Source organism: Piliocolobus tephrosceles, chromosome 20 (assembly GCF_002776525.5).
Source record: "Piliocolobus tephrosceles isolate RC106 chromosome 20, ASM277652v3, whole genome shotgun sequence".
Lineage (NCBI taxonomy): Eukaryota > Metazoa > Chordata > Mammalia > Primates > Cercopithecidae > Piliocolobus > Piliocolobus tephrosceles.
In genome coordinates, this window is record NC_045453.1 from 48,563,047 (window position 1) to 48,589,768 (window position 26,722).

The 26,722-nt window shown below is 37.1% G+C and overlaps 1 protein-coding gene across 4 annotated transcripts in view; it reads left to right on the forward strand.

The window, feature by feature from the left end:
- The window catches only part of TASP1 (taspase 1), a 318,398-nt gene that overhangs the window by 17,674 nt on the left and 274,002 nt on the right, over window positions 1-26,722 (forward strand). The window contains exon 5 of one of the 4 annotated variants that reach the window (XM_023217843.1): window positions 4,851-5,117. The exons of the other annotated variants lie outside the window; for them this stretch is intronic. The gene's annotated coding sequence lies outside the window, so the exon portion shown is untranslated. The remainder of the gene's footprint in view (window positions 1-4,850; window positions 5,118-26,722) is intronic. 4 annotated transcript variants of the gene reach the window in all.

Below are 26,722 nucleotides of genomic sequence, written 5' to 3' on the forward strand. Positions count from 1 at the left end.
ACAGCATCAAAGAGAGGTTAACTATATGTTAAGGATAAGAGGAGAAAAATGACATAAGAAAGAAGATAGATGTATTTACCACCAAATGTTACCTTTATTCAAAACAGACACACAAAGAGGGCTTAATCTAACTTAACTAATTCAATTGTTAGTTGAAAATTACTTGCATGGAGTCAGTGTAGGTCTGGGAGAGAAAAGCTGGAGAATATACTAGAATGGCAATTATGAATGCAAAACTGAATAAAATAAAGTTTCTCTTTTCATCTTAGAATAACTTTACTTTTCTTAAGTCATACTTATATATCATGTTTAATATTTCATTCTATTTTCCATTAGTGTTAAATCCTACTTTTTAAGGGGTTTACTTATTTATACTTAAAAATGATAAAAATACATTTTGAAATAATGAATTTCTCCTGAGTAAGTGGACTTATAGTTTCGAATAAACTGTGTGTTTTTTTTTTTAAGAGTGTGGATATGAATTTAAAGGAAAAAAAAATTCTTGGTCTATTATTTTTGATTGGAATAAGTCATAAGGATAATGGTAGCATAGAATTCTTCCCCAAGTGACTTTAGTGCATCCCACACTTCAACTTTTATTTTATTTTATATATATATATATATATATATATTTTTGAGATGAATTCTCACTCTATAGCCCAAGCTGGAGTGCAGTGGTGCGATCTTGGCTCACTGCAACCTCCGCCTCCCACGCTTAAGCAATTCTTGTGCCTCAGCCTCCCGAGTATCAGGGACTACAGGCATGCACCACCACACCCGGCTAATTTTTGTTTTTTTTTTTTTTTTAGTAGAGACAAGGTTTCACCATGTTGAACAGGGTGGTCTTGAACTCCTGAGCTCAGGTGATCTACCCACCTTGGCCTCCCAAAGTGCTGCAGTTACAGGCGTGAACCACCCTGCCTGGCCTCAACTTTTAATTATTAAATTTGTGGAAGAATTTCAATTAATTATCTTTAACAATTAAGTTTTCTATGGACTCTTTGATTGAAATATATGTTAATACTTCAAGGTTAAGCTTACACTAACTGGAAGAATTTTCCTAAATCTGAAGAATTATGTTGGAAATCATGCTTATACTGCCCCCTGCAGTTTCTCTCACCTTGCATAATTGTGATTCATTACCTTGAAACAGGATAGGTTTTCAGATGGAGTTCAGTTGGGGAAGTATTGTAATAGCTTGGGTCAATGGAAAGATGTGTAAGAAGATTGGATTCTAATATTTGCTGTACTTCGAGAAATATAAGTAGCAGTATTGAGTCCTTTCAGAATACTGAAAAGTGCTGAGAAAAATTCTGGAGAGCCTTCTTTATTATGTTTAATTTGAGAATAAACACTTATGTTTAGTTTTGGTCAGTCTATTCAGTTAAGTTGTGTCTGAATTATTGAACAGATGCAAACAGTCATTATTCTTTTTTTTTTAGACTTTGGGATATACTTTTTGATTTAAAAAATGATATTCTTGCCACTGAGCTTAAGGAAACAATAAATAAACATTTTTAAAACCTGCCTGTTATATTATTACTTAGGCAGATGTTGAAATTGATGTGAATTCCTTAAATACTAATTGTGGATTGAAGTGACTGAAACAGTTTAATGCTCTTTATTGCCTAGAAAGAGTATCTGGCCGTATAGTTTAAAAATGTGATAATTTGTATTTTCCCAAATGGTGAAAAAGTACACTGATCTTAGCTCCATGTGGTGGAGGAGGAAGAGACCAGGCAAAAGAAATTGTGTGTGTGGTATTTACACGCACACACACACTAAAGGGACTTATGCAGACATATCATTTTTTAGCTTTTCTTAGAAACTGATAATTTTGTGTTTTTATTTTTCTTCACCACCACTGCAGACTTGTGGTGTCATCTTAAGACTGTCGCTTCTGGACACCAGAATGAGGTGTTTTCTTCATTTAAGTAAAGGAGGGGCGGGTGCAAAAATTCTAGCTATTAAATTGACCACCTTCTCCCTTTAGAGTTATGGGAGGGATGGCGACTGCTCCTGTATGAGAGGTTTTCTGCAGTGTGGAAATGCAAATGGTATTACTCCAAAGTATATTTTGTTTATCTTCAAAATGTAGGGAAGGAAATGGGAAGGTCAGTTTATAGATCATATTTTAATGGTTTATTGGTAAATTGATTCATTCCTGTTGTTTCATATAGCTTTTTTGAGATTATCTTAATAACTGGTGAGAAAGTGAGTTCTGTTCACTGGATGGTACAACTCTGGTTTCACTCACAGCAGAGAAGATTAATATTTTGAAAGAATTTGGTCTTCATTTTTGGGACTATACATTTGGATGACAGTTGCTTTTTTGGCTGCTTTCAAAATAGTTTTGGATCAAGTAGTGACAGTGGATTTAAGATTCCAGACCATAATTTTGCATATTTCACATGGTATAACTTCTGATGTGAATTTCTTTTTTGAGAAAATTGGATATAGAACTGGGTGAGTCATGATGCTACCATTTTCTTAGGATTGTTTCTAAAGTAGAAAGTGTGTCATGGATTCTGATAGAAAATGAACTATTTATGAAATAGTGCCTGAAGCTCCTTTTGCACATTGGTGTTTTTCTGAAAAAGTACGAAGACCTGGTTTAAAAAAGTCTAATGAGTAATAATAGGTGAAATATGAATGACAGACTTTTGGGAGGTAATTTATAATCTTTCGTGAGAAAACTGATGAATTTGGCAGATATTTTGAAGATCTTATTGTAACCTTTGAGAAATTTTGGTTAATTCATTCAGAAAACTGATTATTTTGGTAGGTAGAATACTGTGTATTAAGAATAGTGATGGGGCCAGGCACGGTGGCTCATGCCTGTAATCCCAGCACTTTGGGAGGCTGAAGCGGACGCATTATGAGGTCAGGAGTTCAAGACCAGCCTGGCCAATATGGTGAAACCCCGTCTCTAATAAAAATACAAAAATCAGCTGGGCATGGTGGTGCGTTCCTGTAATCCTAGCTAGTTGGGAGACTGAGGCAGGAGAATTGCTTGAACCAGGACCTGGGAGGCAGAGGTTGCAGTGAGCTGAGATCGCGCCACTGCACTCCAGTCTGGGGCTGCGGAGTAAGACTCCGTCTAAAAAAAAAAAAAAATAGTGATAGTAATAGCTTTTACATTTTATATAGTAAAAGGCAAATTATACAGATTCCTTTGTTAAAAATCTTTTGTTGAACTTATGTTATTAAAAATGGACTGTGAAGTTTCTTGTTCACTTGATTCATGCTTTAAAGCTCCCTATGGTCGGGGAAGATGCTAATTCATGCTTAAAACTCATGTATTGTCCAAATGCTTTAGTGTTTATAGAGCAGATTATATTGGGCCAAGTTTTTAGTTATTCTGTTAAAAACAGTTCATTGTCTTTGGATCTCTGTGTAATACAAATAATGCTTGCTTGTAAACTCTAGGGAAGTCCTTTAAGAATAACTTCGTATTCAGATGACTGATATTTTGGTATGTAAGAGAAAGAAAGTAGGTATTTTCATTATATACTTATATTATTATATATAATACTGTTATACAGTTGTCTGTATCTCTACATTTTATTTTTTTGTTGTTGTTGAGACAGATTCTTGCTCTGTCACCCAGGCTGGAGTGCAGTGGTATGATCTTGGCTTACTGCAGTCTCTACCTCCTAGGTTCAAACAATTCTCGTGCCTCAGCTTCCCGAGTAGCTGGGACTACAGGTGTGCGCCACCACACCTGGCTAATTTTTTTGTGTTTTTAGTAGAGACGGGGTTTTGCCTTGTTGCCCAGGCTGGTCTTGAACTGCTGGCCTCAAGTGATCCACTTGCCTCGGCCTCCCAAAGTGCTGGGATTATAGGTGTGAGCCACCGTGCCCAGCCAGGTCTGCATTTCTTTAAGGCAGGCATCTCCAGAATGGGAATGTTGGTCACACTTGAGTAGTTCATTGTGAGTGGACCCCAGCCCAGGCCTCTTGTGCAGCTGCAGGAATTGGCCATATTCTCTTCCCTGGGCTTTATACTTCTGGCTGAAATTGTCTGTGTGCCTCAGGGAGATAGAAAAAACTTCTAAGGACTGCCAGTCCTTGAAATGCCTAGTGGTTATGGAGATGGTGTGGCTTCCTGATGGCATATGGGCATACCTAGGATGGCAGGGGACATTGGGAAGGGCTGATACATTTCCCTTTTCCCTCATGAAACTTATAACAAGTTTTCTTGTGAGCAGATGCTTAACCACACCCTGCTCCCTACCCTACTTCAGTCTTTTGGTTTTTGTTGCAAAAAAGGAGGGGCATCTACTTTAAGGTCATTTCTGTTATTTGGGAAGTTTAAAATCATTTAAATAAACGAGCATCTCCAGTTTCCTATACATTTTTAATGTTGTAGAAATTATATTTTCATAAGCAGAGTGGTTCCTTGCTCTTTCCCCAGCACCCCCTGCCCCCCAGTAGAGCTGACCACATTGGAAAGACAGCTTGATGCATTTAGCTCACATTTATGTAAGCGCTCATTAACTATGATGTGGCTGGTGAGTCTAATTTTAGACCTACCACCCTTGAAAATCTCATTTTTCTCTTCCATTGATAATATCTTTTATTCTCTGTAAGAGGGGGCATGTTTCTATGTATGTGAAGGAGAAGCTTTACCTTTTTCTTTTGTAGTACTTACAGTGTTTTCCTTGCATGAAATTTGAGTTTTGACCTTAGGTGCTCTTTTTTCCTTAGCTTGATATTATTGATTATTTCAAAGACTCTGTTTTGCCTGTCTGTTTAGCCGTATTCCCAGTGGTGCTTCAGTATTTCTGTGTATTCCAGCTGTTTATGGAGTCTTTATGTTTCTCTGCATTTTTTGTTTTATTTTTTGAGGTGTACACACACAGTTACACTTCATGGAGTTGCATCCAGCCAAGTATCCATGTTCTTCTTGTGAAGAGGCAGAGAAAATCACCTCTCCCAAGAATTTCCACCTTCTGAACAAGGGAAATGTGTCCTGAAGAGCTGTACGCAGATGGGAGGCAACTTGTTTGCTTGTTCTGCTGCTAGAGCATTGATTTAATTAGAAGACAGGCTGTGGGTGGCCATGTGCAGACAAAGAAGCACCAGACAGAGCCCATTTAGCCTGGGACAGTAAAAGTAAGTTACGCTCTTTTTAAAACACTTTTTTAAGTACTGATGCTGATTCTTGCCTTTAGTACTAAGGGGCAACTTGTAACTTACTGTTTGTGTTTACACATAGATACATCTGTTCTTTTTCTGAGACCCTAGAAATGACACATGCTGTCTAGCACAAAGTACCTGCTTAATGGAAAAGCAGTGATTTCTTCCCCAACGACCTTTTTTTTTTTTAAAGAATAAAAAGAAAACGGAATCAGTGATTACATTCTAGATTAATTTTACACTGTAGCAAACCTGGTGTCAGCTTTTGACCATGTCAAAACACTTGAGTGTAGAGCTTGTCATGCTTTTACTTTGTAGTAATGGGAACATGAAGAACTATTTTAGCCTTTTCCAGCCATTTCTTGATGAGGTATGTGGATCTCATCAGATATATTCATTCTGGCTGAATCTAGTAGAAGAGAGGGTCCAAGATCAGACCTAGCAATTCCTGAGGAGCATGGAACTCTGTATGTGTGCCCTTGTTTTTCTCTGGGAGTTGTTACTCTCAAAAATATACTTCATTTTGGAATTCAGTTTTGAGCTACCGAAAGCCACATATGGTAGTGTGGTGGAGTTAGTGGAAATCCTGTGTTTTGACTATGTGGAAGCAATTTAGACTTTTGGATTTTTGAATGTAAAATGTCTTCTAGTCCTATATTAATAGGGATATTACACAAAAGGGATTTAATTAGATTCATTGGTCTTAGAATTTATAGTGTTGTGATTTTTGAATCATTCTGTGTGTGTGCGTGTATGTGTGTGTGTGTATTTGTGTTTGTTTGGATCTATATCATTTGCAGCATTAGGTTTATACCTTAACATCTACTGTTTTTGTTTGTTTTGCTCTTGGTAATGAAGGAGGTAGGCTAATAAGATTTTTCTATGTTTGAAAAATCACAGGCTGGTATGATAGTGTTTAATTTCAAAGACTACCTTTTGATTTTAAGTTTTTTTCCATCTCTCAAATCCACCCCTTTATTCAGAATCTGGAAAAGAAAGAGGAAGAGACTTAAGTTACATAATTTTTACGATTCTCATCAAGATTCTAAATCTTACTCTCCTCTCTCTCTTTCATGTGTTCTTTACCTAAGTGTTAGAATAATGAAGGATTGTACCTCACTATAGAAATCAGCTTAAAGTTGAATCTTAGACATACCAGTTGACAGAAGTTCTTTGGCCATTCCCATTGCCAGGCATATTTTACTGGCAGTCATTCTCGCTCAGGGTCCAGCCTCCTGCGTGGTGTACACATTTCCTGGTAGTTCATGACATGCATGTAGTGTAACACAGGGCATCAGCGCTGTAACACATTCAGAGTGGGGAATTTATTTACGTTTCCCTTTTCTGGAGTATGTGCAAATGTTAGCGACATTTTCTAGTGGGTTGGAAGTCTTTTTGTTAAAAAAGGCTTAGTAGAGGACTTAAAAGTTACCATTATCCCTCTTTCCTCTCCAGTTCTGACCATGTCATTTGATAAAAGGATGGTTTAAATTATCATAATTCCATGGTCTGTTAGGTTCTTTTTGAGTGATTTTATTGTCAATATGGTTAAAAGGTATACTTATTTAGGTTGAAGGGAAGTATAAGTGGCTGCCAAATTTGGCAGTACTGGAGAAACAGCTACATTTGTCTTTTCTGTTGTAGCTCTTGTGGAAAGGACAATTTCAGGTACTGTGTGTGCTAACCTCTTCCTGGACATCATAAATAATCCAAGTAAAACAAAGTTTAAAACGATTTCAGATGTGAAAGTTTATTGAAGCCAATATTTTGTTTTAGAGATTTGTGTTATGTTTTTGACAAGTAACTGTACTGTAATTCTGTGACTTTCAATTAAAAAAATGTGAAAAACTGTTGTGATGTCATTTTTCTGCTTAATAATGTTCTATGTGTCTTTTTAAATTAGGCAGATTAGTAATAGAAAGGAGGTGAGTGCAGATGTGCAATGCCTTTTTATGAAAATATTTTAAATAATAAAAATATTATTGAGTTCATAGTGGACAGTGCAAGAAAAAGTAAAAAAAAGTTTCCATTTTTGGACAGAATATTTTATGTCAGATTAACAAATGCTCTAATGAACAAATATTAACATTGGTTCAGTTTTTTTCTGGCATTTCCAGAAAAGCTTGGGCACTTTAAGAAGATCATAAAAAGCCTTAGTTTCTACTACATTATGTTGCTGTGTGAGGGTTTTTTTTTAAATAAAATATGTTGTCTTTTATAAATTGAATAGTTAAAAAAAATGAACTGTCACAGAAACTAAAACCTGATATTCAGCATACTGTATTTGACTCAAGTGTTCACAGAATGTGATGCAAACAAATGTTCTCTCAACTTACATCCAGGATAGCTAAAATATCACTTTAACACATGTTAAAAGTAGAATGCTCGAACTATTTGGCTAGATATACTTCCAGGCTGTCTAAGTTGAGTAATTTCCTCAAACATTCCAACTTTGATCAACTGCAGCAAGAACCTTTAGCATGTCTGTAAAGCAGCCAGTGCATCTGTAAATATGTCCTGAAATAGGGAGAAAAGAGAGAATGCCAAAAAAGAAAGAATACCTTGTCGTTTAGGAGCAGTAACAGAACAAAAATGGAAAGTTTTTTGTTTCCTTAGGAACTTTTTTTAGATAATTGAACCTCAGATTTCCAAGTATGCCCTGTGGTTCTGTATTAATGAAAGAAAGATACTTCATTTGGACCCAATAAAAGTGTTTTGTGGCTAGCCCTGCTGAAACTTATTGGCTAAAGTCCATTAATTCTTGAACTTTTTACACTTTATAAATGTAATATTAATTGACTACAACCTCAAACATAATAATATATAGCTCACTAAAGCATGTCTTAATTGTTTATAATTGGCCAGTATTTGGGTGAAAATGTTCTTATGTGACTGAGAATAAGTCTAAGAACAGGAAGCATCACTACAGAAATAATCTCATGTGCCTTTTTTTCAATACGTGGCTGAAAATAGGCTTTCTGGCTTTAATTTTCAGTGATCCGAAAATGAATTCGCAAATATCTACTACTTTTCCTATACAAGCATTAACTTAAGAGTGTTTATAATGGCAAATCACCCTCTGCTGTATGGGAACTGAATGTTTTCTGTGTTTTTGGCACAACATGTTCATATTCACATGGATATAATAACTTCCCTGGAAATATTTTAAGCTGCAGTTAGCAACTACTTGCAAACTGGATATTAAATTGGATGTTAAGTCTAGCTTCTTTCTGACCTTGCTTTCTGTAGTCCCATGATAACAAATAATGTGACTTCCAGTTAGCTCCAGTTATGAAAATTCTGTTTTTAGATCAATCTTGTACCAAAACTTAGAAGGAATTAATAATCCTCTAGTGGCTTCTATGTTGCAGATCTCTATTATTGACCATATTCTCTAATTACTTTGTCATGGAAACCAAAGTTAACACAGTTAAATTTATTACTAATAAAAAATGTTTTGCCGTAGTTTTACCTCCTTTTCATTGAGCATTTTTTCCAGAACTGAACTGCAAAGTGCAGTATAATTGATAGATTTACATCCTTCAAGCCCATCCTCTGTATCCTAAAATAAGTGCAGATAAATGGTGAATGGGCACGCTGGGAGAGAAGATGGAAGGGCAAGTCCTGGGTCTAGTAATTTTAATTTCCTGGGCAGGGTACTTGAACAGATCATGTGAGTTGGTTATCTTGTTACTGTATCTATGTTTACCAGATAATTTTTCTTCTGTAAACCCTGTCCATTTGAATGCCAGGATTTCTTCAAAATTTAATACTTGTTTTATGTCATGTGCCTACTTTCTTGATCTTGAAGTCATTAACGTTCATAGTGGCAATGGAAGAGTCAACTTTTGCCTATGTGGGGGCTGGTTGTCTAATTTATAGACAGATTCTTATTATCCTATAATTATTTTACCTGATTATATCTTTGCCATTTTTGCATGTTACCTGAACATTATAGCCCTACCTCCCATGCACTTCTGTGTATGGGGAATGTGTATGTGTGTGTGTTTGCTACAAATTACTGGTTCTAAAAAGAATGTCATGTTTTATCTTGATAGGCAGTCTACCACTGGGTAAAGTTGTAGATGAAGTTGTCGATACTAATGATATTTGAGAAAAATACCATGATATTTTATTAGTTTTCTGGTATTTGAGAAAAATACCATGACTTCCTATGGACTCTGAGTAGAAAGTTCATCTGACTCAGTTTGGAGAAGGAAAAAGGTATTACAAATTTTGTTTGTTATAATCAGAAGATATGCAGCATTTCTGACCACTAATCTGGCTCTTTTTAGTAAAGGTGAGTCGACACTTGGTAGACTGCAGTACAGGTTACTTCCAGATTAGTTGTTTCTTTAAGTAGCAAGAGGTAATTGAATATTTTAAATGTCTAAGCGTGATAATAAAATTTGTTGTTAGGACTGTCATTTGTGTCAGAAAGCTACTTTCCCTGAAACCTGAATTGTATGGAAAACTGAAGACTTACGCAAGCTTAGATTTTGCACTGGAGAAGCTTGCATCTGGACCTTCTTAATCTTACAAAGTGATGTAGGCCAGAGATTGCAAAAGAGACATTTCACAGATGCCTGTTGATTGGCCCATAGACTAGCTTTTAAAAATTGGAATTTGTTGTCAACATGTAAAAATGAGGAGACTAATATAAGCATCTGGACTTCTAAATTTTCTTGGCAAAAATGAGATCTGGCCACATGGAGCATGCATTCTCTCAGGCCTACAATCTGCCAGAGCTGAGTGACAGCTGGTTCTTTTGAGTGTAGGAGCTTGTGTAGCACTGTACTTCATTTTAAGGTACAGCTGGAAATAAGTCTTGGACAGAGATGCCAACTTTTGTCTTGTTGCAAGGGCCAGGGAAATGAATGTATGGTTTAATGCTCATTAATTTAATGGTCTAGAGATTGCAAATTGTTGTAATAGGGATTTCTACCAAACTAATAATAAAGCTGGAAAGAGCTTTGATTTAATTTTTCAGAATAGGAATTGGACTTAAATATTAGCTTATTATTTTGAAAATGAACTTCAAATCAAACTAGACTTTTCAAAAAAATTCCTCATTGAAACAATTTGAACTAACACCAAAGTATATCACTCCAAAGAATTTTGACCTGAAGCCAAAGCAGATCCAAAACCTCTGTGACCCAAATAAGGTTGAACCAAATTGTTTCTTTATTTACCTCTAGTCTCAGGAGAGAAATATTGTTTTTACTGTTTGTGATGAAGGAACATACTGTAAGTCCAAGCATACTGCACTGAGTTTCACACTTTGTCTTGATAACTTCCTAAAGGATGTTAAGCTTCCAACGTCATTTATCTTATCTTGATTGCATTATATCTTAATGGAAAACATAAGGAAGGTCCCTGGTGTGTGTATAATATGTATGGCTGTATTTGTGATGATTGCCCAGAAAGGTTTCTGTGTCTGTTTACCATTGACTGTCTCCCATTTTATTAACTTTTCTCCAGTTCATCTAATTTTTTTCCAGCGTTGAATCCTAGCCCCAGAGTGGTTAGCTTTTGTAGCCTCTCATGGATCATTTGTAGCTTTTTTACTCCCAGTATCCTCTGTGCTGTTGCGATAGATGTCTTTACAAGCCCCCTCGAGATGTGGTTCATGGAGAATGTGAAGTTAAGCAGCTGATGAATTCATTTAAATTGGAGTTCCTTAAGGTGAGGGCTGGATTAGAATTGTTGGAAGTAGCTTATTTTAAAAAATGATGATTCCCTAGCTTTCAACTCACATGACCTGGACCAGAATCTTTGGGGATGGGAGTCTGGAAATTTTAATTCTTTGACTCTAAAAAAAACTTTGTGAGTTAATTGTGGATACATGCAGGCATAAGAAATAATACAGAGAGATCCTTTGGACCCTTTAATTCTTAAAAATTTGCAATCTTATTTTGAGAATTTTATAGTCTCAAAACTTTTTTGTGTGTATAGTATACATACGGAAAACTATATACATTTATTTTAAGGGGACTGCTCCATGAATTTTTTTCAGAGTGAACGTAGCTCTGTGTCACTAGCACCCAGATCAGCAAACGGAACATTTCTGCCCTCCAGAAGGCTCCCTGTGCCCCCTTCAGTCACCTCAGGGTAACACCTGTCCTGACCTCTATTGCCATATGTTAGTCTTGCCTGTTCTAGAACTTCACGTAAATGGAATCATATATTATGTATTCTTTTGTGTCTGCCTTTTTTGTTTAATTGAAGTGAAATTCTTATAATACAAAATGAGGCATTTTAAAATGCATACTCCCATGGCATTAAAATGTTCACAGTGTTGTGTAACTACCACTTTCAGTTCCGAACATGTTTATCTCCCCAAAGGAAGCCTCATACTCATCAAGCAGTTGCTCTTCACTCTTTTATCCTTTCCCCCTTGTTGACCACTAATCTGCTTTCTGTCCATGGATTTGCCTCTTCTGGATATTTTATATAAATGAAATCATGCCATTTATGTGGCCTTCTCTGTCTGACTTCTTTCACTTAGAATCATGTTTTTGAAGTTTGTTCACAGTGTAGCATGTATCAGTACTTCATTTTTTGGGGGAGCAGTATTCAACATCATTCATGTATCTGTCACAGTTTGTTTCATTCCAAATCCATTCATCCGTTGATGGACATTTGAGTTGTTTCTACCTTTTGGCGATTGCACATAGTGTTGCTGGGAATACTCTTATATAAATATTAGAGTAACTTTTTTCAATTCTTTTGGGTATATACATCTAGAAGTGAAATTGCTAGGTCATATGATAATTAATTCTATGTTTAACATTTTTTTTTTTTTTTTTTTTGAGACGGAGTTTCACTCTTGTTGCCCAGGCTGGAGCAATGGCACCATCTCAGTTCACCACAACCTCCGCCTCCCAGGTTCAAGCGATTCTTCTGCCTCAGCCTCCCGAGTAGCTGGGATTACAGGCGCCCACCACCATGCCCGGCTAATTTTTAAAAATACTTTCAGTAGAGATGGGGTTTCACTGTGTTGGCCAGGCTGGTTTCGAACTCCTGACCTCAAGTGATCCGCCTGCCTCAGCCTCCCAAAGGGCTAGGAATACAGGCATGAGCCACCGCGCCTGGCCTTTGTTTAACTTTTTGTTGAACCTTTTCCCATGGCAACTGAACAAACCCTTTTTGCATTTGCAGCAGCAATATGCAAGGTTATAATTTTTCTACATCTCTGTCAGCACTTGTTATTTTCTGTTTTTGTCATCATAGCTGTCCTTGTGGATGTGAAGTAAAATCTTTGTGGTTTTGGTTTTCATTTTTCTGATGGCAGTGGTGTTGAATATATTAACATGTGCCTGTAGCCATTTGTGTATTTTTTTGGTAGAAATGTTTACTTATGTCTGTTCAAGTCTTTTGCCCATTTTCAAATTGCCTTTTTTGGGTTGTTATTGAAATTTGGAGATCTTTATATAGTCTAGATACTAGACTATTGTACTTTTCTGTAAGTCTGAAATTATGTCCAAAAAAAAAAAAAAAAAGGAAAAATAAATTGTAACTACTGCTATAGTTTTCTTTTTAATAAAAGCCCTCTGACCATCCCCAGTACTCCCTTCACTTACCTGTTTTATTTTTTCACTCTCTTGTTAACTTCTGATATGTTATCTAATGTATTTAATTTCTTATTGTTTGTCTCCCTTGGCTAGAATTGAGGCTCCACGTAGGTAAGAATGTTTTTCTGTTTCGCCCACTGCTATATCCCCATGGTTTCGATCAAGGATTGGCCAACTATGGCCTGAAAGCCAAATCTGGGCACATGCCTGGTTTTCAATGGCCTGCAAACTAAGAATGATTTTCACTTTTTAAAATGGTTGAAACAAAATCAAAAGAATAATAATATTTCATGACACCAGAAAAGTATATGAAATTCGTATCTCAGTATCCATATATGAAGTTTTATTGGAACACAGCCATGCTTATTCATTTGTGTATTTTCTCTGGCTGCTTTTGTGCTACAGTGGCAGAGCTCAGTAGTAGCATTGTCTGTGTGGCCCACGAAGCCTGAACTAGTTAATATATCTTGCCTTTTACAGAAAAGATTTGCCTGGTACATTGGTGCCCAATAAATCTTTGTTGAATTAATGACTCTTAACCTATACTACCACAGAGGAATCTAAATTGGAAATCTTTTAACCATTCAATTCTTGAAAATTTGAACTTAATTGGCTGCTAAACAACAAAAAAAATCCCCAAATGATTTTTTTTGGTGAGTAATACAGTTTCATTGGCCTCCATTCATCTTGTAAATGAAAACTGATGTTGAGATACCAGAAAATTAATAATTCTTAGAGTAGTGCTAGCTAAGATAGGCATATTATACAAGTTTTACTAGTGTTAGTTTGAAAAAGAGTATAATGACATGGAGTACATATCCTGTTTTTGTAACTCTTTTAAAAAGATGCAAGAAAGTTCATTTCAAAAGCTCTTCCCCCACCTTTCTCAGGTTTTGAAGGTTAAAATACCTGCTTATCAATGAAGTTAGTAATTAAAATGATTTTTTTTTTTGAGACAGTCTCACTCTGTCGCCCAGCTGGAGTGTGCAGTGGTGCAGTCTTGGCTCATTATAGCCTTTACCTCCCAGGTTCAAGGTTCAAGTGATTCTCCTGCCTCAGCCTCCCGAGTAGCTGAGATTACAGGCACCCGCCACCATGCCTGACTAATTTTTGTATTTTTAGTGGAGATGGCATTTCATCATGTTGGCTGGACTGGTCACAAACTCAATTAAAATGATTTTGATAGGACACTCAATTTTCAACAAGAGTTATATATTCTACTTTATTTCATGTATCTAATGATGTATTTGTTGAATTTGCACTTGACCGACAGAGTGTGGGTACTAACATATTAGTAATTTCCTGTTAATGTCTGACTTCTTCTTAAGGGAAGATTGGAAATTGGATAAACATAAATCATTTTATATAAAAATGATTTTATAATGTACCAGTCTAGTTTTTGTACAACATTTGAAAACTAAATTGTTTGCATCTGTAAGAGCTGTTAATAGAGGTCTCATAATAGATCCTCAGAGGTACAGTATACCTGGAGCCTTGCAAACAGTTCTTATATTATTTTATGCTTTCAGCGAAGGACTTTAAATGGGTAATACAAGTTGTGGTTTATAGTGAAAGAGTAATACTTTGCAGATTTTTGCCTTGGCTTGGGGTTCCAAAATTTCATTAATAGGAAAGGGTTTCCATGTCGTTGTGGGAGAGTAGCTCCTGACTTGCCTTTTGGCCTTTCTGCCCTCTCTTTGCTGCATTGATTAGTCAAAGAGTGTCTCACTTTTTAAAGCCGTGTCTCCTTGAAAAGTTATGAATAAACTTAAAATATATTTTGCTTTTAGAATTCCAGTTTTTAGAAATAGAAAATACTGTTGCCTAAGTTTGTTTAATTTCTCTTGTTTTAATCATGAAAAGATTAGATTCTTAACACTCCGCTACATTTTCCTGACATTTCTGTATAGGAGCAATCTATAAGAATTAATAAGTATCAGCTTGCTTAAGGGGTTATAGCTCACAATAATTGCTCTGTTTATATCTAGTCACAATTAACTGCTATTCATTCATTCTGCAAATACTTACTGATTACCTACCTGCCATGTGCCAGGCATTGCCTTGCATATTGGGATGTAGCACCTAAAAAGACAAATTCTTATATTTAAGGGGCTTACATTCTATTTGGAGAGGTAGACAAACAAAAATTATGTATAATGTCAGGTAGTGGAAAGTGCCATAAAGAGGAATAAAATAGAGATAAGAGAATGTTTGGGAATGGCTGGGGAAATGCTATTCTAGATAAGTCAGTAAGGGGAGGACTCTCTGATAAAGCTGGGTTTTGAACAGAGACGTGAATGAAATGGAGAGAGAGCCATATGAAGATGTTGGGGAAGGGAGTTCTTGTTCAGAGGGAAAAGTACCCCACTGTCCCTTCATATTCCACTTCTTCTTTGTAATACTAATCACCGTGGGACCTCAGGTATTTATGCATACATGTACATGCATCTTTACACACAAACACACATGCACACACACATGCAGTCTATATTTATGGGCCCTCTTCTTTCACTAGAATCTCTCACGAAGCTCAGCATCTCAAAGGAATGAATGAATAATAGATGCAACAGCCCTGAGGTAGGGGTGTTCTTGGTGTGCTCAGGGAATCGCAGTGTGGGTTGGAGTGTGGTAAGGTAGAAGAATGCCGGGAGTAAGTTGGAAGAGGGAGAGAAGGGTCAGATCATGTAGGGCCTTGTAAATGTTGAAAATTAGGACTTTGGATTTTATTCTAAGTGTGATGGGAAAGTATTGTAGGTTTATGAACAGAGGAGTGACAGAGTCTGACAGATTTTAAAAGGATCACTGGCTACTTAGTGGACATGATTATTAATTATGCAAAATGAGTTACATCAGAAGATCAGATGACCACTTAAAACATTTATGTATATTATTTTATTTATTTTTCTTTTTTTCTTTTTTATTATACTTTAAGTTCTAGGGTACATGTGCCCAATGTGCAGGTTTGTTACATATGTACACATGTGCCATATTGGTGTGCTGCACCCATTAACTCATCATTTACATTAAGTATATCTCCTAGTGCTATTCCTGCCCTCCCCCTACCCCACAACAGGACCCGGTGTGTGATGTTCCCCTTCCTGTGTCCACGTGTTCTCATTGTTCACTTTGCATCTATGAGTGAGAACCCGCAATGTTTGGTTTTCTGTTCTTGCGATAGTTTGCTGAGAATGATGGTTTCCAGCTGCATCCATGTCCCTATGAAGGACACGAACTCATCCTTTTTTATGACTGCATAGTATTCCATGGTGTATATGTGCCACGTTTTCTTAATCCAGTCTGTCATCGATGGACATTTGGGTTGGTTCCAAGTCTTTGCTGTTGTGAATAGTGCCGCAATAAACATACGTGTGCATGTGTCTTTATAGCAGCATGATTTATAATCCTTTGGATATATACCCAGTAATGGGATGGGTGGGTCAAATGGTATTTCTAATTCTAGATTCTTGAGGAATCGCCACACTGTCTTCCACAATGGTTGAACTCGTTTACAGTCCCACCAACAGTGTAAAAGTGTTCCTATTTCTCCACATCCTCTCCAGCACCTGTTGTTTCCTGACTTTTTAATGATCACCATTCTAATTGGTGTGAGATGGTATCTCATTGTGGTTTTCATTTGCATTTCTCTGATGGCTAGAGATGATGAGCATTTTTTCATGTGTCTATTGGCTGTATAAATGTATTCTTTTGAGAAGTGTCTGTTCATATCCTTTGCCCACTTTTTGATGGGGTTGTTTGTTTTTTTCTTGTAAATTTGTTTGAGTTCTTTGTAGATTCTGGATATTAGCCCTTTGTCAGATGAGTAGATTGCAAAAATTTCCTCCCATTCTGTAGGTTGCCTGTTCACTCTGATGGTAGTTTCTTTTGCTGTGCAGAAGCTGTTTAGTTAAATAAGATCCCATTTGTCAATTTTGGCTTTGGTTGCCATTGCTTTTGGTGTTTTAGTCATGAAGTCCTTGCCCATGCCTATGTCCTGAATGGTATTGCCTAGGTTTTCTTCTAGGGTTTTTATGGTTTTAGGTCTAACATTTAAGTCTTTAAGCCATCTTGAATTAATTTTTGTATAAGGTGTAAGGAAGGGATCCAGTTTCAGCTTTCTACATGTGGCTAGCCAGTTTTCCCAGCACCATTTATTAAATAGGGAATCCTTTCCCCATTTCTTGTTTTTGTCAGGTTTGTCAAAGATCAGATGGTTGTAGATGTGTGGTATTATTTCTGAGGGCTCTGTTCTGTTCCGTTGGTCTATATATCTGTTTTGGTACCAGTACCATGCTGTTTTGGTTACTGTAGCCTTGTAGTATAGTTTGAAGTCAGGTAGTGTGATGCCTCCAGCTTTGTTATTTTTGCTTAGGACTGTCTTGGCAATGCAGGCTCTTTTTCAGTTCCATATGAACTTTAAAGTAGTTTTTTCCAATTCTGTGAAGAAGATCATTGGTAGCTTGATGGGGATGGCATTGAATCTATGAATTACCTTGGGCAGTATGGCCATTTTCACAATATTGATTCTTCCTTCCATGAGCATGGAATGTTCTTCCATTTGTCTGTGTCCTCTTTTATTTCGTTAAGCAGTGGTTTGTAGTTCTCCTTGAAGAGGTCTTTCACATCCCTTGTAAGTTGGATTCCTAGGTATTTTATTCTCTTTGTAGCAATGGAGAATTGGAATTCACTCATGATTTTGCTCTCTGTTTTCTGTCATTGGTGTATAGGAATGCTTGTGATTCTTGCACATTGATTTTGTATCCTGAGATTTTGCTCAGGTTGCTTATCAGCTTGAGATTTCGGGCTGAGACTGTGGGGTTTCTAAATATATACAATCATGTCATCTGCAAACAGGGACAATTTGACTTCCTCTTTTCCTAATTGAATACCCTTAATTTTTTTCTCTTGCCTGATTGCCCTGGCCAGAACTTCCAACACTATGTTGAATAGGAGTGGTGAGAGAGGGCATCCCTGTCTTGCGCCAGTTTTCAAAGGGAATACGTTGAGTTTTTGCCCATTCAGTATGATATTGACTGTGAGTTTGTCATAAATAGCTCTTATTATTTTGAGATATGTCCCATCAATACCTAATTTATTGAGAGTTTTTAGCCTGAAGGGCTGTTGAATTTTGTCGAAGGCCTTTTCTGCATCTATTGAGATAATCATGTGGTTTTTGTTGTTGGTTCTATTTATATGCTGGATTATGTTTATTGATTTGCATATGTTGAAGCAGCCTTGCATCCCAGGGATGAAGCCCACTTGATCATGGTGGATAAACTTTTTGATGTGCTGCTGGATTCGGTTTGCCAGCATTTTACTGAGGGTTTTTGCATCAATATTCATCAGGGATATTGGTCTAAAATTCTCTTTTTCTGTTGTGTCTTTGCCAGGCTTTGGTATCAGGGTGATGTTGGCCTCATAAAATGAGTTAGGGAGGATTCCCTCTTTTTCTGTTGAATAATTTCAGAAGGAATGGTACCAGCTCCTCCTTGTACCTCTGGTAGAATTCGGCTGTGAATCCTTCTGGTCCTGGACTTTTTTTGATTGGTAGGCTATTAATTATTGCCTCAATTTCAGAGCCTGTTATTGGTCTATTCAGGGATTCAACTTCTTCCTGGTTTAGTCTTGGGAGAGTGTATGTGTCCAGGAATTTATCCATTTCTTCTAGGTTTTCTGGTTTATTTGCATAGAGGTGTTTATAGTATTCTCTGATGGTAGTTTGTATTTCTGTGGGATCGGTGGTGATATCCCCCTCATTGTTTTTTATTGCATCTATTTGATTCTTCTCTCTTTTCCACTTTATTAGTCTTGCTAGCGGTCTATCAATTTTGTTGATCTTTTCAAAAAACCAACTACTGGATTCATTGATTTTTTGAAGGGTTTTTTGTGTTTCTATCTCCTTCAGTTCTGCTCTGATCTTAGTTATTTCTTGCCTTCTGCTAGCTTTTGAATGTGTTTGCTCTTGCTTCTCTAATTCTTTTAATTGTGATGTGAGGGTGTCAATTTTATATCTTTCCAGCTTTCTCTTGTGGGCATTTTAGTGCTATAAATTTCCGTCTAAACCCTGCTTTAAATGTGTCCCACAGATTCTGGTATGTTGTGTCTTTGTTCTCATTGATTTCAGAGAACATCTTTATTTCTGCCTTCATTTCGTTATTTACCCAGTAGTCATTCAGGAGCAGATTGTTCAGTTTCCATGTAGTTGAGCAGTATTGATTGAGTTTCTTAATCCTGAGTTCTAATTTGATTGCACTGTGGTCTGAGAGACAGTTTGATATAATTTCTGTTCTTTTACATTTGCTGAGGAGTGCTTTACTTCCAACTATGTGGTCAATTTTGGAATAAGTGCGATGTGGTGCTGAGAAGAATGTATATTCTGTTGATTTAGGGTGGAGAGTTCTGTAGATGTCTTTTAGATCTGCTTGGTGCAGAGATGAGTTCAATTCCTGGATATCCTTGTTAACTTTCTGTCTCTTTGATCTGTCTGATGTTGACAGTGGGGTGTTAAAGTCTCCCATTATTATTCTGTGGGAGTTGAAGTCTCTTTGTAAGTCTCTAAGGATTTGTTTTATGAGTCTAGGTACTCCTGTATTGAGTGCATATATATTTAGGATAGTTAGCTCTTCTTGTTGAATTGATCCCTTTACCAATATGTCATGGCCTTCTTTGTCTCTTTTGATCTTTGTTGGTTTAAAGTCTGTTTTATCAGAGACTAGGATCGCAACCCCTGGGTTTTTTTGTTTTCCATTTGCTTGGTAGATCTTCCTCCATCCCTTTATTTTGAGCCTATGTGTGCCTCTGCATGTGAGATGAGTCTCCTGGAAATAGCAAATTGATGGGTCTTGACTCTATCCAATTTGCCAGTCTGTGTCTTTTAATTGGAGCATTTAGCCAATTTACATTTAAGGTTAATATTGTTACGTGTGAACTTGATCCTGTCATTATGATGTTAGCTGGTTATTTTGCTTGTTATTTGATGGAGTTTCTTCCTAGCATTGATGGTCTTTACATTTTGGCAGTTTTGGCAGTGGCTGGTACTGGTTGTTCCTTTTCATGCTTAGTGCTTCCTTCAGGAGCTCTTGTAAAGCAGGCCTGGTGGTGACAAAATCTCTCAGCATTTGCTTATCTGTAAAGGATTTTATTTCTCCTTCGCTTATGAAGCTTAATTTGTCTGGATATGAAAATCTGGGTTGAAAGTTCTTTAAGAACGTTGAATATTGGCCCCCACTCTCTTCTGGCTTGTAGAGTTTCTGCCGAGAGATCCGCTGGTGGTCTGATGGGCTTCCCTTTGTGGGTAACCTGACCTTTCTCTCTGGCTGCCCTTAACATTTTTTCCTTCATTTCAACTTCGGTGAATTTGATAATTATGTGTCTTGGAGTTGTTCTTCTCGAGGAGTATCTTTGTGGCGTTCCCTGTATTTCCTGAATTTGAATGTTGGCCTACCTTTCTAGATTGGGGAAGTTCTGGATAATATCCTGCAGAGTGTTTTCCAACTTGATACCATTCTCCCCATCACTTTCAGGTACAACAATCGATGTAGATTTGGTCTTTTCACATAGTCCCCTATTTCTTGGAGGCTTTGTTAATTTCTTTTTACTCTTTTTTCTCTAAACTTCTCTTCTCACATATTATTTTAAATTATTTAAATGTATTTTTTTTTTTTAGGGAAAGGTCTCATGCTGTTGTCCAGGCTGGAGCGCAGTGGTGCAATCATAGCTCACTGTAACTAAGAGCTCCTGAGCTCAAGCAGTCCCCCTGACTCTGTCCCGAGTACCTGGGACTACAGGCATGCACCCTCATGCCCAGCTATTTAAAATAAAATTTTTGGAGAGATCGGGTCCTACTGTGGTGCCCAGGCTGATCTTGTACTGCTGATCTTAAGTGATTCTCCTGTCTCACCCTTGAAAAGTGACTTTATTATTTATAAGGGGCAAGTTGGTATATAGGCTGATTAGTTTATGTCAGGTAATAGGCATACTACTTTTTTGTCAACTTTATTGGAGTATAATTTACATGCAACAAAATTGATCAGTGGTAAGTGTACAATTTAATGAGTTTTGACAAATACATACATATGTGTAACCACCAGTACAATCATGATATATAACATTTCCATTACCCTCAAATTTCCCTCATACCTATCCACAGTGAATCCTCTCCATCAGTGGCCCCTGGCCACCATTATCTGCTTTTTGTCATGATAGGTCAGTCTTTTCTAGATTTTATTCTAAATAGAATTATACAGTTTGTGATCTTTTGTGACTGGCTTCTTTCACTCACGTAATGCTTTTGAGATTCACCCATATTGCTGGGTGTATCAGGAATATATATATGTCTTTATGTAGACTTTATGTGAATTTATGTGAACATATGCTTTCATTTCTCACAGGTAAAATACTTAGGAGTAGAATTGCTGTGTCTGTGGTGAGTGTATGCTTAACTTTAAAGAAAACTGCTAAACAATTTGCCATTTGCATTCTCACTAGCAATGTATATAATTCATTCAGATTTCCATAGATCTGCAGTTTTGCCGATACTTAGTTTTGTCAGTCTTTTAAATTTTAGTCATTTTAGTGGTTATATAATGGTATCTGGAGGTTTTAATTTGCATTTCCCTAATGACTACTGTTAATGAAATAATTATTTATGACCCTTGTGAAAGGTGGTAAGGCAGACTTTTTTCAAGGGAGGAACTATTGTGATAGCTGTAGGAACCACTGCTGTATTAGTTGCTTTTGCATTGCTATAAAGGAATACCTGAGGCTGGATAATTTATAAAGAAAAGAGGTTTATTTGGCTCTTGGCTCTGCAGGCTGTACAAGCATCTGTCATCAGCTCAGCTTCTGGTGAGACCTCAGGAAGTTTAAAATAATGGTGGGAGACAAAGGAGGAGTGGGTATATCACATGGTGAGAGAGGCAGCAAGAAAGAGAGGGAAGAGGTGACAGGCTGTTTTAAACAACCAGATCTCACATGGACTCATACAGTGAAAACTAACTAATTGCTGTGAGAAGAGCACGAAGCCATTTATGAAGGATCCGCCCCCATGACCCAGATACCTCCTACTAGGCCCACCTCCAACATTGGAGGTCCCATTTCAGCATGAGATTGGAAGGAGACAAAACATCCAGACTATATAAACTGCTATGGGATTTTCCAGTGAGGAAGAGAGATTGGGCTCAATTCTGAATACAACATAGACAAGTGACAATTTATAGCTAAAAAGCTGGGTGAGGGTCAGTGGATGGAAAATTACCAAGAGGAAACATCACAGGTAAGGGGAGATTCTGGCTAAATCGACATCGACCTAACAGAATTCTTGCTGGAGACAGACCACAGTGATGAGATGTCACTTGGGGGATGGTGGAGAATGAGGAATCTGATTAAATATCGAGGATGACCAGATATCAAGGGTAGGAGTATCTTGTCAGACTGATTTAGCAAGATTCTTATTAAAATTGAACAGTGCAGAGATAAACATGGAAGTCCAAAAGTCTAGCCCAGTTGAAAAATAGTTCAGGGGAATTTGAATAGAGTTTGGTCAATAAGAGACACTTTATGGCTAATGATGCTAAGCATGTTTTCATGTGTTATTTGCAATCTGTGTAAAACTGCCTCTTAAAAACTTTGGATTGTCTTACTGCATTGTATGGATTTTTAAAAATAAATTCTGGATAGAAGTCCTTTAAGAGATAATATGTTTTATAAAATCTTTCTCGCAGACTGTGGTTTGATTTTTCTTTAATAAAACTTATTTATTTTCATTTTTTTGAGACAGGGTATTGTTTTGTTTCCCAAGCTGGAGAGTGGTGGCATGATCATGGCTCACTGCAGCCTCCACCTCCCAGGCTCAATTGATCCTCCCACCTCGGCCTCCAGGGTAGCTGGGACTACATGCTTGTACCACCATGCTTGGCAAATTTTTGTGTGTATATATATATATATATATGTGTGTGTATATATATATATATATATTTTTTTTTTTTGTAGAGACTGAGTTTCATCATTTTTCTCAGACTGGTCTTGAACTGTTGGATTCAAGCTGTCTGCCCCCCTCGGCTTCCCAGAGTGTTGGGATTAGGTGTGAGTCACTGTGCCTGGCCCATTTTTCTTTTTCTGAGATGGAGTCTCACTTTATCTCCCCGGCTGGAGTGCAGTGGCATGATCTCAGGTCACTGCAACCTCCACATTCCGGGTTCAAGCGATTCTCTAGCCTCAGCCTCCAGAGTAGCTGGGATTACAGATGCACGCCACCATGCCCAGCTGCTTTTTGTATTTTTGGTAGACACGGGGTTTTACCATGTCGACCAGGCTGGTCTTGAACTCCTGACCTCAGGTGATCCACCTGCCTCGGCCTCCCAAAGTGCTGGGATTACAGGCATGAGCCACTGTGCCTGGCCCCATTTTTCTTTAATAAACTTATTTTAGAACAGTTTAAATATTTACAAAACAATTGTGAAGATATTTTAGAGCAGGGATTCGTAACCCCAGGGCCCCGAACTCGTATCGGTCTGTGGCCTGTTAGGAACTGGGCCACACAGCAGGAGGTGAGTGGTGGGTGAGTGAGCATTACCGCCTGAGCTCTGCTTCCTGTCAGATCAGCAGTGGCGTTAGATTCTCATAGCAGCAGGAGCCCTATTGTGAACTGCGCATATGAGAGATCTAGGTTGCACGCTCTTTATGAGAATCTAATTCTTGATGATCTGCAGTGGAACAGTTTCATTTTAAAACCATTCCCCACCCATCCATGGAAAAATTGTCTTCCATGAAACTGGTCTCAGTGGTGCCAAAAAGGTTGGGGACCTCTGGTTTAGAGAATTCTCATATGCTAATATCCAGTTTCCCTAATTAGCATCTTAATTAGCAGGTACATTTGTTGTAATTAATGAACCTATAGTGATACATTATTAACTGACATCCATACTTCATTCAGATTTTCCTAGTTTTTTGCCTAATGTCTTTTTTCTCTTCCAGGATTCCATCCAGGATACCACATTACATTTTTAGTTGTCGTGTTTCTAGGATTCTCTTGCCTGTGACAGTTTCTCACTCTTTCCTTGTTTTTTGTGACCATAACCTTTTTGAGGAGTGCTAGTCCAGTGTTCTGTGGCGTGTCCCTCAATTAAGATTTGTGTGATATTTTTGTCATGATTACAATGGGGTTATGGGTTTTTAGGTGGAAGGCCTTAGAGATAAATTTTCATTCTCATCATATGGTATCAAGGGTACATATTATGACCATGACTTATTGCTGTTGATGTTGACTTCTGTCACATGCCTTACACAGTGTAGTGTTTGCTAGGTTTTTCCAGAGTAAAGATATTCTTTATTCACCCTACACATTTACTGTATTCTTCAGAAAGAAGTCAGTATACATACCTCACACTTAAGGAATGGAGAGTTATGCTTCACCTTTTTGAGCATGGAATAGCTGATATTTTTGGAATTCTTTTGCAAAAATTTTCTTTTTCCTCCTATTTATTTATTCATTCAGTAGTGAATCTCTATCAATATGGACTCATGGATATTTTATCCTTTTAGTTGTAGTCTAATACTGCTTTATTTATTTTGTTGCTCAAATGGTTTCTGCTTTGGCCATTGGGAGCTCTTTCAGTTGGCCCTTGTGGCCCTTTTTTAAATTTTTGAACACTTCCTTACTTTCCAGTAGTATAAGATGCTCCAGGCTTATTTCTTTTTTTTTCTTTTGAGAGTGTCTCACTCTGTTGCCCAGGCTGGTGGAGTGCAGTGGCATGATCACAGCTCACTGCAACCTCAGCCTCCCAGGCTCAAGCCATCCTCCCACCTCAGCCTCTCAATAGCTGGGACTACAGGTGCTTGCCATCATGCCTGGTTAATTTTTGTATTTTTTTTTTTTTTTTTTTTTAGAGATAGGGTTTCACTGTGTTTCCCAGGGCTGGTCTGGAACTCCTGAGCTCAAGTAATTCTCCTGCCTGGGCCTCCCAGAGTGTTGGGATTACAGGTGTGAGCTACCACACCCGGCCAGGCTTACCTTGTACATTTCTTGCCTCAGTCCTAGAATCATCTATTTCTCCAAGGAATACTTTTACCTTATTGGAGAGTAGTATTAGAATCCAAGGCTTGGGTGCTAGGTGTGCTCATTGTAGTATCATTGTTTATGGGGCCTCTTAGCTGACAGAGCAAGGAAATATATGTTTTTGTACTAACCTATGTATGTATGTATGTGTGCGTATACATACACATATTTATGTATATGTATAATGGCTTGCTTTTTCTTAATAATTGCTTTTTAACAGTAAAAAAGTAATTGATAAAATTCAATTATTTTTTCTTGTATAATTTATGTTATTCTGTGTAAGAAATCCTTGCCTAATGTAAGGTCACAATACTTTATCCTATTTTTTCTTTTACAGTGTTTATAGTTTTAACCCCTACATGTAGGTGTATGGTCCTTTTCAAAAAGAATTTTTCCTGAATTCTAGTGTGAGGTAAATGTCTTTTATTTCCTTTGTATATTTTTCGAGTACAATTTCTTGAAAATATTATTCTTTCTCCGTTGAACTGCCTTGCCACCTTTAGCGAAAATTGACCATTTCTCTGTGTGTCTATTTCTGGACTCTATTCCATCTCTTTCATCTATATATGTAAATTTATGTCAATATCACACTATTGAAATCTTGAAATTAGGCAATGTGAGTCCCTACATTTCTTTTCCAGAGATTTCTTTGCTATCCTAGTTTCTCTGCATTTACATAAGTATTTTAAAACTGACTTGTGAACCTTTACAAGAAGAGAAAGACTGTTGGAATTTATATTGGGATTATATTAATATTGGAATTTATATTGTGTTGAACCTGTTGATCAATTTAATAATACTGAATTTTCCAGCTCATGAATATAGTATTTATTTCCATTTATTGAGATTTAAAAAATATCTCTCAAGATTATTTTGTGGTTTCCAGTGTACAGATCTTGTATATATTATGTTTATTCCCAAGTATTTCATGTTTTGATGCTATGATAATTGGTATTAAAAACGTTTAATTTCCAATAGTTTGTTGCTACTATATAGAAAAAGTTTTTGTTTATATATTGATCTTGTAGCCTATGAGCTTACTAACTCAGTGATTCACTTAGCTTGTTTTTAAAATATAGACAAACAGATATAGGGATAACTGTTTGTTTTTCATAAATAAGTTTTTATGTGGTTGAGAAAGTTCCCTTCTATTCCTTGTTTTCCAGGATCTTTTTTTTTCTTTTTTTAAATCATGAATGGATGTTGGATTTAATTAGCCTCTTTATCTGTATCTACTGAGGTGATCATATGGTTTTTCCCTTTTTCTCTTAATATGGTGAATTACATTGATTTTTTTAAAATTTATACTTTAAGATCTAGAGTACATGTACACACCATGCAGGTTTGTTACATAGGTATACATGTGCCATGTTGGTTTGCTGCACCCATCAACTCGTCATTTATGTTAGATATTTATCCTAATGCTATCCCTCCCCTAGACCCCACTGCCTGACAGGCTCTGATGTGTGATGTTCCCTGCCCTGTTTCCAAGTGTTTCATTGTTCAGTTCCCACCTATGAGTGAGAAAATGCTGTGTTTGGTTTTCTGTCCCTGTCATAGTTTGTGAGAATGATGGTTTCCAGCTTCATCCGTGTCCCTGGATGAACTCATTCTTTTTTGTGGTTGCATAGAATTCCATGGACATGAACTCATCCTTTTTTATGGTTGCATAGAATTCCATGGTGTATATTTGCCACATTTTCTTAATTCATTGATGGACATTTGGGCTGGTTCCAAGTCTTTGCTATTGTGAATAGTGCCAAAATAAATGTACGTGTGCAGGTGTCTTTATAGTAGCATTATTTATAATCCTTTGGGTATATACCCAGTAATGGGATCACTGGGTCAAATGGTCTTTCTAGTTCTAGATCCTTGAGGAATCGCCACACTGTCTTCCACAGTGGTTGAACTAATTTGCATTCCCACCAACAGTGTAAAAGCGTTCCTATTTCTCC